The 9,368-nt window shown below is 47.1% G+C and overlaps 1 long non-coding RNA gene across 1 annotated transcript; it reads left to right on the top strand.

The window, feature by feature from the left end:
- Window positions 1-3,510: 3,510 nt before the first annotated feature.
- Window positions 3,511-8,076, top strand: LOC129382581 (uncharacterized). The gene is made up of 3 exons (XR_008610631.1): window positions 3,511-3,865; window positions 4,706-4,817; window positions 5,025-8,076. It is a non-coding gene; the product is annotated as an uncharacterized lncRNA (long non-coding RNA).
- The last annotated feature ends 1,292 nt before the right edge of the window (window positions 8,077-9,368 follow it).

The following is a 9,368-nucleotide window of genomic DNA, read 5'->3' as shown; positions in this document are numbered from 1 at the left end:
TTAATTTCGACATATAAAAGCCCAGTTACCGTTGGCTCACCGAATACATGGCCAACGTGCTCAACCCGCAGCTCCTGACCGAACCCGCGGCCTGCACGACACGTTCAAGGACATGCATTGATGCAATCTTTGCGCGGCATTTGCCATCCACTCTGTCCAGGTCTTACGCTAATTACTTCAGCTGCCACAAGGGTTTGCTCATGGTCGTCGACGTCGATCGTCAAGATGGATGAGACGTGCCACTTGACGTCAGCGTGGGTGCATCCACATCGAACGGTGCCGTGCTGGCCCAATACCAGTAGACATTATACGCATTTGTGCTCTTACAATTCTGCATTCTTCACGTGCAATAAACATGCAGAAGCTTCAGCGACAACGCGTTTCTCTTTCGCGTTCTACATATTCCTTACGAGAGGGATCAACCCCAATTAGTTTTGTAACGCGTGTACAAGTCTGGTCGCTGGGCATCTGCCACTGTATACGTGCCTGTACTGATTACTTCGGCAATGTCAATGTGACATTGGTATGTGCCCATTCTTCACCATTCCCCCAAAGCGAACGCGCCAAGGCGATGCAAAAATATATTACAGCAAAGCACCCTATGCGCAACAGGCAACTCAGCGTCGAGCGCAGCTGCTTCATGGATAACCATAGCAACGAAGTTGCAGCCCGGGGCGCTATAACGTGAAGGTATTCCAAACTTTTCTATTCCAATTCTGCAATCAGCCCTCCACGATCGGTCGAAAAATTTTCGAACCATCTCCCCTGCGTCTGTCTTCTGTCACGCGTCGTTACGAAAAGCACGTAAACGCCCGGCTTATATGATATGTGAACACTGATTATGCGTGATTGGTCGGAACAAAAAAAAAGTAATAGTCCCTGATTCGACGCCTTTTTCGCCATTAGCGACAAACGCGTCATTTGACCTACTGCTATTGGTAAAACCTTTTCGGGCTGCGCCCCCTTCGCCTTTCTGTCACGCGACGTCACAAAACCGCGAAAACTCATTGTGTCAAAGTGACGTGTAAGCGTTAAAGGCGCATTAATATGCTGAACAAAACTGAAATATTTTCTGAGTAGCCGGATCGAGTCTGCCTCATTGTGAAAGGAATAGAAGGTCGCTGTTCGCCGATCCCTGTGGCACTAACTACTCGGACCTTCCGGGGAGCATCGATATTTTTGGCGTGTAATAAAAAAATCTGCGTGGCAGTATAACGTTATCTAGACCTTCAGGCACGTATACTACTTCACTCTGCCTATATTTCTTTGCTGAGGATCCGTTTTGGCGGCATTTTGAAACTTCCGTTGCCTCCGCCGCGATTTTCGACCAGTCAGCCCAAGCTAAGTAAACGAAAGCGGACCAATCGCAGACGCCGGCACCACCCTCATCATCCAGTTGTCTCTTTTCGCTGTGCTGGCTCGGCCCCGTCGAAACTCTCTCCACTTAAGCGTGCTCGTCTCTTCGCAGCCAGTTAGGTAAGAAAAACTGCTCAATGTAGGCAATGCTATTCGCTTTGGGAGCAAAAGAAAGTGACATTCTACAAACAAGAAGCGCGTTTGATTAGGCTTTTCAAACAACGCTGCAGGTTTCCGCCCGATGCTTGCGTTGGTGGTTACGTAAATTTGACGTCAACAAATTGGAATAAAAACAGATTGTCATAGTTTTACGTTATAAGACCCCTGAATACATAAGGTCGGCTTCGCTATAGAGTTTAAACTTGGCCGTAACGATTATAACAAGATATACTGTGTCGTGGTATCACTGCGTATTATGACTGGCAGTGAGACTGACACTTCGTGTGTCTGCCAGTCAGTCATGGGAGGCCCGGCGCCCCCTCCTTTCGTAAGGGAGGGGCTCGGACCCCCCTCAGCAAGTAAACTGTACCACTACAGCACCCATTAGGCAGGCGCAGGTGGTGATTTCATTACCAGTAGTGTCTTTTGAGGGGCAAGTCTAACTCTCCAAATCCTGCTATTCTAAGGCGAAAGCTTTACCGCCCGCGAACTTGCGATTTCGCCGTGGCCGTGCTCCGAGGAGGCACATGACGTCACACCGCGTTCCTCGTCGTTGCGTTCGCCTCCGCTCGCTTCGCCAGCTGCGTCGCATGCCTGATAACATGTCGGAGGATTGAAAAGGAGAGCTCGCGTGCGCCACAACCACAGTTGAGGCGGAAGTATGGACGGCGACAATTCTGATAAGCAGGATGAGGCCTGGAATCGACATCGGAACGAGATAAAGAGGAAACGAATTGCCCATGAAACAGACGTACAGCGCGCCGAACGACTGGCTAAACGCCGCTACATGGCTAGGCGACCAGACTAACCTTGACTTGCAATCAAGATTAACCAAGGCTAACCAATGCTATGCCTTAGCTTTCGCTACGTATAACCTGGCATAGCCGAGCTAAGCCACTGCCAATTTTTCCTACGTGCTTTTATTCTTCGCCCTGATTCATTAAAGGGTACATACTAACGAACGTGGTGTCATTGTATAGTAACACCAAGTTCGTATTAAAAAAAAACACTGGAGGAACAGCTATATACAGGGCGTCTCGACTATCATGCCCCAAGATTTAAAAATATGCAAATGCCACGCAATATTGCCGCACGACTGGCCGTTCGAGGCACTCTGTGTGTACTCGCGGGCTTCTTTCACGCTCGCAAAAAAAGTCGCTGTTTCACCCGCAAGGCGAAGCATCGATTGCAACAGACAATTAGTGCACAACTATACGAAGTAAGGATAGTTGTTTTATCGTCCGTTTAAACTTAGAAGATTTCGCTTACTAACTGAAATAACAAGCATATGGTGCCAGTGCGCGAGTAAACATGAACACATCGCACTCGATGAGCGCGGACACTCCCTGTAAAAACGCTGCTGTGACCAACGCGGCAGCAGCAGCGACTGAAGTGACCTTCGTACGGTCTACCCTTCTACGTAAGAGCGGCGGGCACGCAGCGCGCGCAAAAGGCATGAGCCGTCTGCAGATCATTTGCTGGCGAAGTCGATTAGCGTCCCCCCCCCCCACTTCCCACGTCTCTTTCGGGCTGCCTCCCCGCTTGCCTCCGTATATGGCGCGCGAGACTGAGCCGCGATCATCGGTTCCCGTGCGCCAGGTCGCAAAATGCGCAGTTTCTGCCGGTGCGCAACGCCGCCTCCCCGTCCCTCCCTCCCATCCCCCATAGGCTTTTCGCGCAACGGAAAGGGGCGCGTTTGCTCTCCGCTTTCCTCCACGCGCGCCAGATTGAGCCGCGATCGTCGGCTTGCGTGCTTTCACCAGGCCCCGCACACTCTCAAGTTCAACAAATGGCCACAGAGGGCGAAAAAATCGACCGCGCGCTGCTGCTAACAAAACCAGCATAGTAATATCACTTCGGGATGCTTACGTTAGTTTGAACATCTTTCGCTAGAGGCGCCGTAATAAGCGCAATATTTTTTTGCAAGCTTTCTCCTACAATTACCGAAGCACGTTTATTACATGAAAAAGAGGGCGAAATTATCATTACTAATTTGATATTGTATTCTTTGTAAGTAAGTTTATTGTTTCTTTGTCATTATAAACGCAAATAGCGTTCAGCATCATCGATCTTTCACGTGACCTCTGGCCTGGATTTAAAATTTTTACCGGTATTTTCGAGTGCATGGCGGCACGGATTCATTCGTTCGTGCGCTCAGGCTGGTTGCTTCTTTTTCGCTAAAACTAGTTTATTGCGCTTCGATGTCACGCGTTATTTAACCTGGGGTGAAGTGACGTGTTTGCAAGCGGACATGTAAGCCCGAAAGTTGGGTATCGGTCGTGAGCCATTCGGAACACGTCTGCATCGAAACGGGAGCTGGATTCTGGTGCGGCTGACAACGGCAATAACGGTGAGTCGTTTAACACCGCTGCTTGAATCGTTATATAATATTCGTCTCATTAACTTACAGGCGGAGACAAGTTAACGAACTAGATCCTGCACAGCATATGGCAGTCGGGATCCTCCGTTGCTGTTTCCTAAATAAACCGTTACTTGCGAGGCTGTCGTTATACACACACAATCGGGACAGAAAGAGAGATATCGGAACGCGCGCCTCATTTTTCATCTTATTGTAGCCGTGGCCATAGGTGACTGGGTAGCCTTAACAATATACATATAAAACTTATTTTCGAGTCCGCCGGCAACTTTTTGCGTCCACAAAATCGAATAATCCTTTGGTAAAATGATGTGAAAGTACAGAATTTAATGTATTAAACAGTTGCAAGCGTGATAATTCACTCATATTTCGTACTTGTTGGTTCCAAATGTTCTTGCTGTTCAGTTTGGTTTACCGTAGGGCATTTATTTTTGCAGTAGTGCAGCAGTGCATCACGTTCGTGCAGAAAAAGAATGCATCAGTTCTAATAGCTTCATGACTTTCATGTATTTGCTTGTGGAACCAGCAGTGTGATCTCTTCCAGTGTATAAATGAACGCACAAATGTTCTCATTTGTGATCTTAATAATACCTAAACTGTTTACATGCATTGTATAGTTAGGCAGGCATAAATTTATGGACAATAGCAATATTTATTTAACGTGCTGCTTAAGCGCCCTAGAACAGACATGGTATATTTGCATGTGTTCTGTAGTCGCAAACCATCACAATATATATGTCACACCTTTTTGCATTTCATATTGCAAAATTGTGCTTTTTTCAATTTCTGATTCAGTCAAAATTTCTGTTCCAGACATGCAGTAATGAGGATGGCACCAGTATAAAGCAACACACTCCACACACTAAACAGAAGCTGCTGCCTGCTACAACAAGGCCATTGTGTGGACATTGGCTGCTACTACAAGGTAAACAACATGTGGTTCAGAAATAAGTATGCCTGATATATGCTGTATTGTCTTGCTAGTTTTGAGATACATGTCATTTGTTTGCAGCAGAAATGAATGTTTGCTCATGTTTATGGTTCAGTATAATTGGTTCGAACATAAAAGAAAACACACATGAGTTTGGCTAATCTGTGCTGTATCTCATGTGTCACCGTTCTGCCCCAACAGAGTCCATGCCAAGCATACCTTGGTCATCACAGGAGCTCCTATCCACACCAACAGAAAGGGGCTGGAGCTGAATTTGCAAGGCTTTTACACCACGAACAAAGAAGCGCATGCAGAAGAACTTACATGAGATATCAAGTCTGCAGAGCACTGTGTCAAGACTGAAAAGAGCTTCAGCCACCATTCCACCAGCGCAGACAAATTGGCTGAGTCATCCAGGTAACTCAAAAAGGACTTTATGGAAATTCTTCGTCTTCAGATGCGCCTGCAACTTCTGATCAAGCACGGACGACGTTGGCCAAAAGAGTTCCATCAGTTTGCCCTTAATCAGCTTCCTGGCCATGTCAATTCCATTTGTGCCAAGTATAATTTTTCTTCTATAAATGCAAGCTTTTTCATTGCCCATTCTCGTTAGAGATCATTCATCCTCATCCAAACATAAAGGTCAACCGATTCTTCGCTGATACTTAATACCAGTCACTGTCTAGTAGCATAACATATCTGTAGCAGTACCTTTTAGTGCATGTTGTCATGCACAATTCCTCTCCTGAAATAGATGAAACATCGACATGTTTCTTGCATTAACCTACGCACTGTTTGCTATGCACCATTTTACTTTTCTTGATGTTTTTGGCCTTCAATGCTTGCAGAGCAGGGTGGCTTCTCTCTTGAATGCAAGCTTTCTCATTTTCCATATTCCTAGCCTCGTTGATGGTTGCTCTTCTTCCTCGATAGCCTGGGTCTTTGCGCAAGCTACACTGAATGATAGATTGCAGAATCTGGTTTTGCTGCCCCACTTGGTTGTGGTCGCCGTGTTACATTTCTCGGATGTGGGGGCCTGCTCAGTTACATTGGTAAGCAGTCTCTCGAGGTAAGCATTTGTTCCTGCAGTCCGCACAGCGACATAGACTCCCAGTGTACACACACCATAACTGGTGCTCCCCGTTCATTTTTTCCTGCTGCAGCCATGGGCAAATTGTGCTTGTGGCCTACCTCGGCCATGATTTGCTCAAAACTGAGACCAGCATATGTGCTTACATGGTTCGAAGTGTATGAAGTTGATAGCTGTACGGGGGGAAATGCCTGCAAAAATGGCTGCCAAAGGTGATGCCCACGAAAGCGACTTGTCCATATTGAGACAAAGTGGGACACCAAATGTGAGCCACACATTAGTGGCCCTCGACAGAAAAGAAACATGCAGGTTGGAAAGGAGTTAATGCTAAAATGTCGGATAGTCCATTTCGCTGTGTTGGTTGCGGCAGCAGATGCCTGCGTCACCTGATTGCTTCGCAATGGAAGTTGCTCATCTTCAACGGCTACTGTCGTTTCAAACAGGTGCGATGCTCTGTCCAATCTGTTTGTACTGCTGTTTGTCGCTCGTTACCAGACCACCACATGTGACGAAGGCAAGCATTATGCCTGTAAGTAGGCGGCTGAATGTATCCTAAGAGACCCGTGTATGTGAATGCTCACTGTTGCCATATGGTTTGTAGCCAATGTATAATGTATTCTCTGAACACTATGTTGTGAATGATTGCCGTTTATTTTTGCTGTTATCTCACTTGGTTGTGGTCGCCGTATTATGCTTATCGGATTTGGGGGCCTGGTCAGTTGCATTGGAAAACAGTCTCTCGAGGTAAGCATTTGCTCCTGCTGTCCGCACAGCGACATAGACTCCCAATTTACACACAATGATTCGTGCTCCCCGTTCAGCCTTTCCTGCTGCAGCCATGTGCAAATTGTGCCTGCGGCCTTTCTCAGTCGCAATTAAGCACGAACGGAGACAAGCATACGTGCTTACATGGTCCAACGTGTTTGAAGTTCATAGCCACATGGGTGGAAAGGCCCGCATAAATGGCTGCCGAAGGTGATGCCCACGAAACCGACTTGTCCATATTGAGACAAAGTGGGGCGCCAAATGTGAGCCACACATTAGTGGCCCTCGACAGAAAAGAAACATGCAGGTTGGAAAGGAGTTAGCGCTAAAATGCCGGATAGTCCATTTCGCTGTGTTGGTTGTGGCAGCAGATGCCTGCATCACCTGATTTCTTCGCAATGGAAGTTGCTCATCTTCAACGGCAACTGTCGGTTCAAACAGGTGCGACGCTCTGTCCAATCTGTTTGTACTGCTGTTTGTCGCTCGTTACCAGACCACCACATGCGACGAAGGCAAGCATTATGCCTGTAAGTAGGCGGCTGAATGTATCCAAAGAGACCCGTGTATGTGAATGCTCACTGTTGCCATATGGTTTGTAGCCAATGTATAACGTATTCTCTGAACACTATGTGGTGAATGATTGCCGTTTATTTTTGCTGTTATCTCACTTGGTTACGGTCGCCGTGTTATGCTTATCGGATGTGACGGCCTGGTCAGTTGCACTGGAAAGCAGTTTCTCGAAGTAAGCATTTGCTCTTGCAATCTGCACAGCGACATAGACTCCCAATTTACACACCGTGATTCGTGCTCCCCATTCACGTCCAGCCTTTCCTGCTGCAGCCATGTGCAAATTGTGCCTGCGGCCTTTCTCGGCCGCGATTAAGCACGAACGGAGACCGGCATACGTGCTTACATGGTCCGACGTGCGTGAAGTTGGGTGCAAAGGCCCGCAAAAGTGGCTGATGAAGGTGATGCCCACGAAAGCGACTTGTCCATATTGAGACAATGTGGGACACCAAGTGCGAGCCACACATTAGCGGCCTCCGAAAGAAAAGTAACGTGCAGGTTGGAAAGGAGTTAAGGCTAAAATGCCGGGTAGTCCATGTCGCTGTGTTGGCTGCGGCAGCAGATGCCTGGTTCACCCGATTGTTTCGCAGTGCAAGTTGCTCATCTTTAACGGCGACTGCCGCTGCAAACAGGCGGGACACTGACCAATCTGCATGAGCCGCTGGTTGTCGCTCGTTACTAGACCGCCATGTGCGACGACGACGGTGAGCCGTTTACGAGCTCGCGTCAAAGATTCCAGTGTATCTCGACATACAAATTTTATTTCTGCTATTGCACGAGAATGTACATACACTGCTTGTCTTCTGCCAATAAAGTCGCACGTTCTGTTCACTCACTTGTGGCTTGTTTGTATGGGCGTCAGTAGAGGCTCTTTGGTCTCCTGGCAATTAGAACGCACCGGCTACGCGGCAGCCGAGGCGAGTACGGCGCGTACGAGCGGATACAAGCGTGCACGACCTGCAAAAAGCGGCCATATTGAATAATGCTCTAAAAAAAAAAAAATGTGTATTTCCGCTTCCTGTTTTAGCAGCGTCATCTGGCGTCCACCTAGGTAAGTTCCATGCGCTGCCGCTGCTTATTTTCGAACCACTGCGGAAGGTACAGTTTCCCTTCTCTAAAGTTGTTCTTTATTCTATGCTTTCACTCGCACATACACTCGCACGTACGCGTGGCGACGGCCTTATCGCCCTTGGATTTTATACGAAGCATCAGGGCGACGGCCTAAATGCGCTTCCAATGCCCATGTAATTGCCATCGCAATAAAACACTCTTATGTTGCACTATTGAGCGACAGAAAGTGGTATTGCGAGCTTTTCTAGTTGGTCTGCAATTTTCTCATTCCACTTTTCGTCTAAGTGTAATACTTGAGAAGTTGAAATAGTTAACAATAATTACGTAATTAATTGGGATGCAGAATATAATCTCAGTACCTCCAAGCGACAGCAAACATTAGTTTGGTTCTGTCCAGCCTCGTGTTATTTGCATATTTTTAAGTCTTGGCGCGTGAGTCGGGACACCCTGTGCGTGCGTATATATATATATATATATATATATATATATATATATATATATATATATATATATATATATATATATATATATATATATATATATACGGTCTGGACGCGCGCGTCCACACCGGCAGTGCCTCAATACGAACTTGGTGTCACAATACAGTCCTTTTAGGACCTTTGAAAGCATAGCGAAATAACGGCTGCATAACGATGAAGGAATTTTCTCAAAGCTCATGCATCCCAAATTAAGGCACACGCACTTCTCATGTGCATTGAATGTAATTGCCCCCCTATATTCAGCTAATTTGGCCTCGTTGGCTATTGTGGTTCTGCCAGGACGGCGAGCTTTCCCCATTCATAAAGCACGCTTATTGTGCTTGGGAGAACTAGCATACGTAATTTAATGGAATGGAAACAGGTAGCCCACACATTCTGAAGTTTGCATACACACTACCCATATCATGTCCCTCATTTTCAACTAGTACAAGCCAAGAATTAGAGCGCAGCTCTTAGGTGCCCGTTCCTGCGACGAGCGTCGGCGTAACCGGGCGAATGAGCACAGCAGATTAAAGACGCGAGGAGAAAAGCGAAGGAGGAGGATGCAGCGGA

Source organism: Dermacentor andersoni, chromosome 6 (assembly GCF_023375885.2).
Source record: "Dermacentor andersoni chromosome 6, qqDerAnde1_hic_scaffold, whole genome shotgun sequence".
NCBI lineage: Eukaryota > Metazoa > Arthropoda > Arachnida > Ixodida > Ixodidae > Dermacentor > Dermacentor andersoni.
The sequence above is the reverse complement of the archived record's forward strand: the minus strand, read 5'-3'. Positions and strand labels throughout refer to the sequence as shown.